Here is a 10,933-nt window from a genome sequence, read left to right as displayed (position 1 = left end):
TTAGTGCCTTGACAAGCATTAGCCATCTATGCTTTTAGGAGTTTTCAAGGGATGTTATCCAGTTTCTGGGATTTCTTATATTTGGACATATGCACTGCCTCTTCTTATATCATATCTTCTTCAATATATCGTTCTTTATATAATAGAATCGAATACACTCCATGGTGCTGAAAAATTCTCCTCATGTTACATAAGAGCCTTCAGTGTAATATGATGTACATTTCGCTACTATACGTGGCAGGATGATGCTGGTAGCTGATGTGTGTTTGAAGCTGTTCATAAATACATTAATGTATATGCCACCCTATGACTCTCTCGGTGCTTCATCTTCGAAGTTCCGATGAGAACGGGAAAATATGTTTGGGTAAATACATGTATGTACATGCGTTTATTTGTACCTTAGTATTCTTTTCTACTCTAGGCACAAGGCTTGAAATTTGGGGGAAGGGGTCCAGTCAATCAGGTCGACTTCAGTATGCAACTGGTACTTAATTTATCGCCCCCGAAAGGATGAAAGGCAAAGTTGACGAAATAGCGCTAAGCATTTTGCCCGGTGTGCTAATGTCTCTGCCATCTCGCAGCATTTTTGTACGTTAGTATTGAATAAATGTATATGTGTGTGTATGTACGTGTGTGTGTATGAGGAAATTCAATAACTCCTTTAAAAAAGACGAAAAAGCAACAGAGTGTTGTGAAATTTGATTTAATACTAAATTGAACTTTTCTCTGTAAGTTTGGAGTTATATATGTATGTATATATATTATATATAATTATATATATATATATATATATATATATAGATAGATATATATACACATAAATACATACATATATATGTATATATATATATAATTTTGTTTGTAAGTCGACATTTAAACGGTACTTGATATTTTCTTAAATCTCCAAACAAGTCAGTGGTTAAAGATCGAATGAATAACAGAAATGAAAAAAACTATAATGCAAGCTACAATAACGCGTTCGATCCCGAGTATTGACGCTAGTTTAGCAACCTGTCTGTACTGAATGTCTATCTGGCATTGATAAAACCTGCTAAAATTGTATCTCATAAAGGTTAGTGGCGCTCATTGTGGAGGCGCAATGGCCCAGTGGTTAGGGCAGCGGACTCGCGGTCGTAGGATTGCGGTTTCGATTCCCAGACCGGGCGTTGTGAGTGTTTATTGAGCGAAAACACCTAAAAGCTCCACGAAGCTCCGGCAGGGGGTGATGATCCCTGCTGTACTCTTTCACCACAACTTTCTCTCACTCTTACTTCCTGTTTCTGTTGTACCTGTATTTCAAAGGGCCGGCCTTGTCACTCTCTGTGTCACGCTGAATATCCCCGAGAACTACGTTAAGGGTACACGTGTCTGTGCAGTGCTCAGCCACTTACACGTTAATTTCACGAGCAGGCTGTTCCGTTGATTCGGATCAACCGGAACCCTCGTCGTCGTAACCGACGGAGTGCTTCCTCCAGTTGCGCTCATAAATATACATGTATACGTCTCTCTCTCTCTCTCTCTCTCTCTCTTCTCTGTCTCTCTCTCTCTCTCTCTACTGATTTGACCCTCCTATCTTTATGAACAACTAATTATGTGCTGGACCACAGAAAAGGATTGCCGTTATTTCTCTACATTTTAAAGAAACGTATAGGGCATTGTAAGTTGAGGATATTTGTCTAAAGAACATAAAATATCAAACATATCATCATATTGTCATAACAAATTTTAAAAGTAGACTTTAATATTTATCAAAACGAAATAGTAACAAAAACAAATGGAGAGAGAAAAAAATCCGGAAGAAAGAGGCTGTTGGAAGGGGAGATAACACTGGCCCGGCTAAAATGTGGTGCACCAGCGTGAGTGTGGGAATAATTTGTATAAGAAGGGCGGTGAGTTGGCAGAATCGTTAGCACGCCGGGCGGAATACTTAGCGGTATTTCATCTGTCGTTACGTTCTGAGTTCAAATTCGCCGAGGTCGACTTTGCCTTTCATCCTTTCGGGGTCGATAAATAAAGTACCAGTTTCGCACTGGGGTCGATGTAATCGACTTAATCCGTTTGTCTGTCCTTGTTTGTTCCCTCTATGCTTAGCCTCTTGTGGGCAGTAAATAAATAAATAACGTATATAGGAATATGTGGTTGAGGAAGGGGCAGCACGTTTGTATTTATGTATCGGCGAGCGTAATATTATATGAGCCAGTTTGTGGGTATGAGAGCCTGTGTGGGTGTCCGTATAATTAAAGAAGTACGTACACTGTGAGGAGTGTTGTGGGTTCCATATATTTGTCTGAATATGTGCACGCGTGTTTGTTTGTGTGTGTCTTTTCGTGTGTGTGTGTGTGTGTATGGATGTATGTGTGTAGGAGTGTGAGAAAGTGTGAACAGTATGTGTGATGCTGTGTATAATATGTGTGTGAGGGTATCCAATGTGTGTGTGCGTGTGTGCAACGCATGTGTGTTGCAGGTAATGTGTGCGTGCGCCAATAGCGTGTGTACGTGACACTACAGAGGGCGTACGTATTATGTGTGTACATGCAGTTAATGTATGCGATGTTCTGTGTTTATGCGTATGTGTATCTATGTGTTAGTTTATGTCTATGCTTGCATGAGGCCAGGTATTTCTGTTTAAGGGTGTGCATGAAGGTGAGAAGTGGGATAGGGGTCATCAGAATTAGGGGTTGGCAGGTGTGTGTGGAGTGGCAAGGGGTGTCTGAGTGCGTATGCCTGTGCGTGTGAATGTATGTGGATGTTTGCATAGTGGTGTATGATGTAGGTTCTGAACAACCACTTCGTCAACTAAAATTTAAGGGGGATCTGATCAAATCCGTTGCTGCTGTTATATCCTTTGTGAGAATGTGTTTCAGAATATTATTATTATTATTTTTATTATTATTATTATTATTATTTTTTTTTTATTATTATTATTATTATTATTATTATTATTATTATTATTATTATTATTATATGAAATCTCACAGCTTTTTTGCTGTGTTCGATGGAAAGTACCAGTTGCCCACAGTTGTTTATTGGTCATGCTTCAAGAACCCTACAAAGAATTCTAGCCGTTCCAAGCAATACTGATTTTTGTAGGTGTTCTACCTTCACGCTTGCATCTTTTTCAGTCAAGTTGGAAGTTGTGTGCTGATACTTCCAAGCGCACCAATTAATATTGGTATCACATCTGCTCTCTTCATTGACCACAACCTTCGTATTTCCCAATTTAAACCGTTATAGTCTTTTCTCCTGTTTTCTTCTTCTTTCATATTGATCATGTTCTCAAGGGGCATGGTATGTCGATAATCATACACGTTCCTCGATACATGATTCCTTCTGGCGTTTGATCATACAACGTCTTTGCTGTTTGGAGGCCGTGATTATCACAGAGCTCACAATAGATCATTCTTGCCACATTGTCATGGCGTCGTTTGTATTCGGTTTGGGCCAATTTTGGGCATTCACTAAAGATGTGCCATACCGTTCACTCCTCTCACCAGGTATTCTGAATTTTGTCGATATCGGTGGTGTTGTCAATTCTGCACTTCATATAATTGGTCCTTCACGATTGTTATTGAGCCGCCCATATGAGTATTTTTGTCTCTATATTCAGAGCACTCCTAATCCATAGCCACCTGTATTTGTTCTCTGTATTTGTCTTGCAAACTGACCGTACATTTTGTTTTTCTTCTATGATTTTCCTTTTCTCTTTTGTTTTTGTTCATTTTTTGTTGAAATCTTTCTTTAGTTACAGTATTTTCAGTTTTAAAGACGCCAGCCTTCTTTGTATGTTTCAACAGTGGCTCCACGATACTCTTTATATACCACCCTTGGCTGTTTTCCTCTGCTTCGATACAATCCTGGCATTTGATCAAACCTCTCCCATCCTTTCTCTTGGACAAGTACAGCCTATCGGTATCACTCTTGAGGTGGAAGTATGGCATGCGTAGCGGGCTTACTAACTGTAACCTAAAGTTCTCTGCTATTCGCTCTTTTCATATTTTTCTTTAGATGCTTTGTTATTTAAAACAGTTTGATTCGATTTTATGCAGCTTAAACCTTCGCACCTTGTAACAGAAACTCGTCTCTTTTAGGCTTATATTATCATATTATCAACGGAATTCTGTTATAGGCTCGGGCATCACAAAGTCGCACGGAGCCGAATCAAAGTGTTTTAAATAATAATTAACAGAATTAACGTCAATTTCATTTAGTAATTTTTATAATACAAAAATTGTCTTCTTTAATAAATTTTATTGCATTTATTACAGAAACGAAAAAAATAATTATTAGAAATAAACAGAGTGGTTTTATAAAATTTATAAAGTATTGTTCCATCAAAACAATGTAATCATTATGATAGAAAAAATTTAATTAACATGTTCAAAAGGCTCCCCTTCGTTTTTAGTACAATTCTGAACATTACCTGCACACTTCTGCAAAACTTTTGACATATTTCCCCATTAATCATTGAAAATCAGAAATTGCTTGTTTTAATTCAAGAATCGTTTTCTGTTTCAGGGAATAATCAAGCTTTTTCAATACAACCCACAAGATAAAGTCAGGTGGTGTTAGGTCTGGCGATCGTGATAGCCACGCAATTAATCTACGTCGTCCTATACACCCCACGTCAAAATTAAGATTTAACCATTCCCGAAAGTTTAATACAAATAAGAAATGGTGTTACATCTACCGTAGCCTCTATATAGACATATATACATACATATATATATGTGTGTGTAAGTGTGTGTGTGTGTGTGTGCGTGTGTGTGTGTGTATGTATGTGTGTGTGTATGTATGTATGTATGTATATATATATATATATACATACATGAAGGCGCATGGCTCAGTGGTTAGAGCGTCGAGCTTACGATCGTGAGGTTGTGAGCTCGAATCCCGGACGGGGCTGCGTGTTGTGTTCTTGAGCAAGGCACTTTATTTCACGTTGCTCCAGTTCACTCAGCTGTAGAAATGAGTTGCGACGTCACAGGTGCCAAGCTGTATCGGCCCCTGCCTTTCCCTTGGACAACATCGGTGACGTGGAGAGGGGAGGCCGGTATGCATGGGCGACTGCTGGTCTTCCATAAAAACAACCTTGCCCAGACTTGTGCCTCAGAGGGTATCTCTCTAGGTGCAAACCCATGGTCAGTGCCTAACCAAAGGGGGTCTTTACCCTTTATATATATATATATCGTTGCTTAGTTTTTCTTGGAGGGCTGGCCGTGATCTAGTAATCTCAAGATTAATCAGCCGAAATTACTACGATGATCCGGTTCTTGACTGAAGACTGAGGGTTTCGAATGTCCTGTCCGTGTTTATTGTATCGTCTTCTAGAGTTATACGTTCTTGTCCATGTTGTATTTTTCTACATACCGTTACATATATTCCAGGCGCCACGTACCCTCTTAACATTAATGTGAGCACATATTCTTAATAACTGGTACGACTCTTTGTTTGTCTCTCTCTCTCTCTCACTTTTACTTGATCTGTCCCTTCTCTCTCTACTCATCCTCTTTTTCTCTTCTCTTTCCTCTGATTCTTTGGTCTAATCTTCCACTACCCTCCTATTTCTTTGTCTCGCTCTGCACTCACAGGTCAATCTTCGCACCCATCCCTTCTCCTCTCTGATTCCTTCTTTCTCTCTTCTTCTCTCTCTTTGTTGCGTTTGTCCCTCCTCTCTCTCTCCTCCTCTCTCTCTCTCTTCCGTTGCTTCTCTTTCTTTCCTTTTCTCTCTTCTCTGTCACGTGACTGCTGGCCGAAATCTGCCTTTCAGCTTCTGACCAGCGTCGTGTTAACATCGTTGTTTTTCGTCCGCCGCTATAGGCATCGCCGATAAGGCTCCTTTCCTCGCGCCAGAGAAAAAAATTGTTTGCTTGTTATCAGTCGTAAGACACTTGTTGTTGGTTTTTCACCGTTAATGCTTCTGTATTTCATGTTTTCTGTATTCCATTATTTTTTTGTTTTTTTATATTCGTCCTTTTGCTTTCCTGGTGTCCGTATGCATTCGATCCTTCTTCCAGGAAATCTACGCTCCCAGCTTAGTTTTTCTAATGCTCGTTGCTTAGTTTTTCTTGGAGGGCTTGCCGTGATCTAGTAATCTCAAGATTAATCAGCCGAAATTACTACGATGATCCGGTTCTTGACTGAAGACTGAGGGTTTCGAATGCCCTGTCCGTGTTTATGATTATTGTATCGTCTTCTAAGAGTTATACGTCTTGTCCATGTTGTATTTTTCTACATACCTTAACATATATATATATATATATATATATATATATATATATATATATATATAATATATATATATATATATATATATATATATTTATATATATATATATAGGAATATATATATCTATAGCTATATATATAAACAACTTCTAAATAAGGACAAAAGAAAAAAATTTCTAATGCCAAATATGCCGAAATTAGACACATTGTCCATAACCATTATACTTTTTCGCAATACGCACGCTACTCGAAAAAGGTGGAGAGAAATTTCTAAAAAATTCCATTATTACCATATCGGGCCGATTTCAGGGTTAGTTCATAAGAACCCTCCCTTCGTCAGTGATAAATTTGGCAAAGAAATAAATGAGATACTTACTCATGCCCATGGAAGAAGCAAACACTAAGTCATGAGCACAATTAAGTACCCCAAATACAGCCAAAATAGAAATTCTCCAGCCCATACGAGACAAGTGCGATTTGAACTGAGGCTCTCATATATATATGACTGATTGATTGATTCTAGTTTCAGCTCACGAGCTGTGGCCATGTTGGGGCACCGCCATATATATATATATATATTCTTCCATGGGTATAAGTAAGTATTTCACTTATTCCTTTGCCGCATTTATCACTGATGAAGCGAAGCGTCTTATGAACTAACTCTGAAATCGGGTTTCTCTATGGTGATAACGGGATTTTGTAGCAATTTCTATCGGCTTTCTTCGAAATGCGTGCTTGTTAGTGATAAAATACATGGTTATTGACGTTGCCTATTTTCGGCATATTATGGCATTAGAAACACGGCATGCATGGAGAATAATCTAGGAGTGCAGCGGAGAGCCTAAACGGTCACTGGAGAGAGTATAATGACAGGAAACAGTCGTCCATACTCTCTCAATATGCCAACGACCAACATGGCGGCACACTGGGCCGAGTTGACATCGGCATAATGTTAGTGAGATTAGCCAGTATTAAACCAAGAGAATAGCTTTTATTAAACATTTTCCCATTGATCAGCCGATATTTTCTTAAGGAAGTGACCCACGTTCGCACACTAATATGTTTTTAAAAAACTCTACCGCTTCAAATTACATCACATCAACTGGAATTTGTATTCCTGATTCATTCATGTTCTTTTAACACGATTTACTTCTGTCATACACACACACAAATACACACACACACACAACACACACACACACCACACACCACACACACACCACACACAGACACCGCACACCCACACATATATATATATATATATATTATATATATATATATATATAATATATATATATATATATGTATATATATATATATATATATATATATATATAAATCGAATTTTCCATGCTGACGGTAACATAGGATAATTCATTCACCTATCGAAATAAATAATATATATATATATATATATATATATATATTATATATATATATATATATAGTGGTTCTACATTTTGGTGTTGTGGCATATGTGTGTGTGTGTGTATCTCTGTTTGTGTAGAAAGATGTGTCAGAGAGAGCAATATTAGGTATTAAAATGCAATGGTTGTTGAATGAACTCAAGTATGGCCAACATCTTTGTTACAATGCACATGTACCATGATGTACATGTCAAATTTTATGACGTTCAAGTGTACTGTACAGACTAGTCCTGCCTTTGGACATCCTCCGCGATCTCCTTCACCTTCACTTTAATCTGACAATCAATGAGATGATATAGCTTCGTAATTGTATGCAGCTGTTGACAAGAGACGGGCAATTGTTTAATGTTGAGTGAGAGGCAAACAGCATTGTGTCAGCCATTTGCAATCTAGTAATAATCTAGAAGCTTATGAAATTGTCTGACTGCTTACTTTTTCTTAAGAGATTTTCTAAGACGTGATACATAAATATATATATGTATATATATTTATTACATTTTCTAACGATACTTCCCTGTTTTAATCATTTATTTTATAGGTTCTTGTATTTGTATTTTCATCAAACAATTACATTCTTTCTACTATGCTTAACGCATTTTTTAAATGTTTTTTCTCCGTGTATATCTCTGTATTCTTAATCTATTAATTATTGATTCATTTTCAATCAAATTGCCTCTGTTTGTATGTGTGTGTGCGCTAGTGTGCTTGTGTGTCTATTTGTATGTGTGTGTATATGTGTACATGCCTAATAATCTCTCATCAATTTCTCTCACACTTATACGAACTCATGTACGCTTACATACATACATGCACATGGGCGTATGTATATATAGACATGAGTATATGCATGCGTATTTCGCGCGCCCTTGTATTTAAGTGTTTATTTATGTATGCGTGTGTTCGTGTTTTGTTACCTGTCGAATGTTGAGGATTTGTATTTATCGTCAACTTCATGCTTGGCCAAAAAGATACATGTGATTTTACAAGCTCAGCCCTCGATTAGTTTACAAAAAAATCCAAATAGGCAATGACAAATAATAGGACACAAGTGAAAGTAAAACAGCAGTATTTGCCGTAGCTAAATCGTTGTAACGAAATACATAATACTACACATTTTGGAAAGAACAGTCGGTTTAATGAAACCCAGTATTGAGGGCTGATGATTGTTGCAGTCGCAGCGAAGGAGGCAAGGCGTAAATAAAATTCGGTTTTATTAGAAAGCTGAAAACTGTCATCTCATAGGATACACTGCGACTCCTAAAACATTTTACTGCTTGGAATAATGGTTTTAATATCCCTGGTAGAGGCTGACATTGCCTTTCATCATTTCGGGGTCAATAAAATAGGTACCAGTTTTACACTGGAGTTGATGTAATAGATTTACCTTACACCTCTCCAGAAATTGCCGGACTTGTACCAAAATGTGTAACTAGTATTACTTGTGGTGTTGATTTGAAAGAATTGTTAGATCGTCAGGTGGATTGTCAATAGATATTTAATCCAGATCTATGCAATCGAAATTTAAATCAAGGTGAGGTCAGTTTTATCCATCCAAAAAGCAGAGTATGATAAAAGAGATGCACCTGCTTCGTGTTGCTGTCTCTCTCTCTCTCTCTCCTCTCTCTCTCTCTCTCTCTCTCGTTCTTTCTGACTCTTACTATCTTTCCCTGTTTACCTCTCTCTCACCCTTTTTATCTCTCTTTCCCTTTTTATCTCTCTATTTATCTTTATCTCTCTCCATCTTTTTCTCTTTCCCTCATCTTTCACTTTATCTTTATCTCTCTCCCTCTTTATCTCTCTCTCTCTCTCCCCAGCTCTTCTCATTCCTCTTTCTGCATTTTTCCTTCTCTCTCTTTTTTCTCCACTCTCTATCTTTCTTTCTCATTCTCTCTCCTTCTCTCTCTTTTTTCTCCACTCTCTATCTTTCTTTCTCATTCTCTCTCCTTCTCTCTCTCTCTCTCTCTCTCTCCATTCCCGTCCCCTCACCTTCTCATTCCCAAGATCTCATTCTCTCTCTTTCGCTCTCTCTCTCTCACTTCCTTTGTTTTCTTATCATCCTTTCTACCTTTTCTCCCTCTCTCTGTCTTTCTTTCTCCCTCTCATTCCTTCTCTCTTCCTCTTTTCCATTCCGTCTGCTTCTTGCACTCTCTCCTTCTTTTCCTTCCCGTCTCCTTCACACACTCTCTCTCTCTCTTCCTCAGGCTTTCATTTTTTCTCTCTCACTCTCCCCCAACCCCTCCCTTTGTAGCTTTGTTTTATCGTATCCTCACAAAAGACATAACCGAGAAAAGCGCATTGGCCATATGATAACAAAATGAAACCTCTTTTGTACTTGCCTACGAATGTTCCACGAAAAGCGGATAGTACTTGATAAGGAAGTCACCAAACGTAGTATAGACATGAATTTAATGTTACAAAAATCAATAATTTCTTCTTAACCAAACACAGTCTCATAAAGATGGAGTGAAGACGTATAGCTTGTATAATCCACATCCGAATGTTGAATTCAAGAGTGAATTCTAGAGTAGAGGGTAGAAATATAGGAATTTGACTAAATCCTAGAAGGCTATGCTGATAATTTCCATATTTTCCTCTTCTTATCAAGTATAACGTATATATATATATCCCGGCATCCAAGCACACACGCACAGACACAAACACACACACATATCTATGTATGAAGGTATGTATATATATATTCATACATATATATACACATATATGTATGCATATACATATATATATAATTACATACATAGATATACTATCTTACTCTTTTACTTGTTTCAGTCATCTGACTGTGGTCATGCTGGAGCACCACCTTTAGCAAATCGACGCCAGGACTTATTTTTTGTAAGCCTAGTACTTATTTCATCGGTATTTTTGTCGAACCGCTAAGTTACGGGAGCATAAACACACCAGCATCGGTTGTCAAGCGATTTTCGGGGACAAACACCGACACACAAACATACATACACATATGCACACACACACACACACACACACACACACACACACACACAACATATATATATATGTATATATGCATATATACGACGGGTTTCTTTCAGTTTCCGTCTTCCAAATCCACCCACAAGGCTTTGATAGGCCCGAGGCTATAGTAGAGGACACTTGCTCAAGGTGCCACGCAGTAGGACTGAACCCGGAACCATGTGGTTCGTAAGCAAGCTACTTACTACACAGCCACTCCCACGCCTATATGCATATATATATGGTGGGTTGGCAACTAAGTTCACGCCGTTTTTTTTTTTCACATTGGA

Source organism: Octopus sinensis, linkage group LG13 (assembly GCF_006345805.1).
Source record: "Octopus sinensis linkage group LG13, ASM634580v1, whole genome shotgun sequence".
Taxonomy (NCBI): domain Eukaryota; kingdom Metazoa; phylum Mollusca; class Cephalopoda; order Octopoda; family Octopodidae; genus Octopus; species Octopus sinensis.
The sequence above is the reverse complement of the archived record's forward strand: the minus strand, read 5'-3'. Positions refer to the sequence as shown.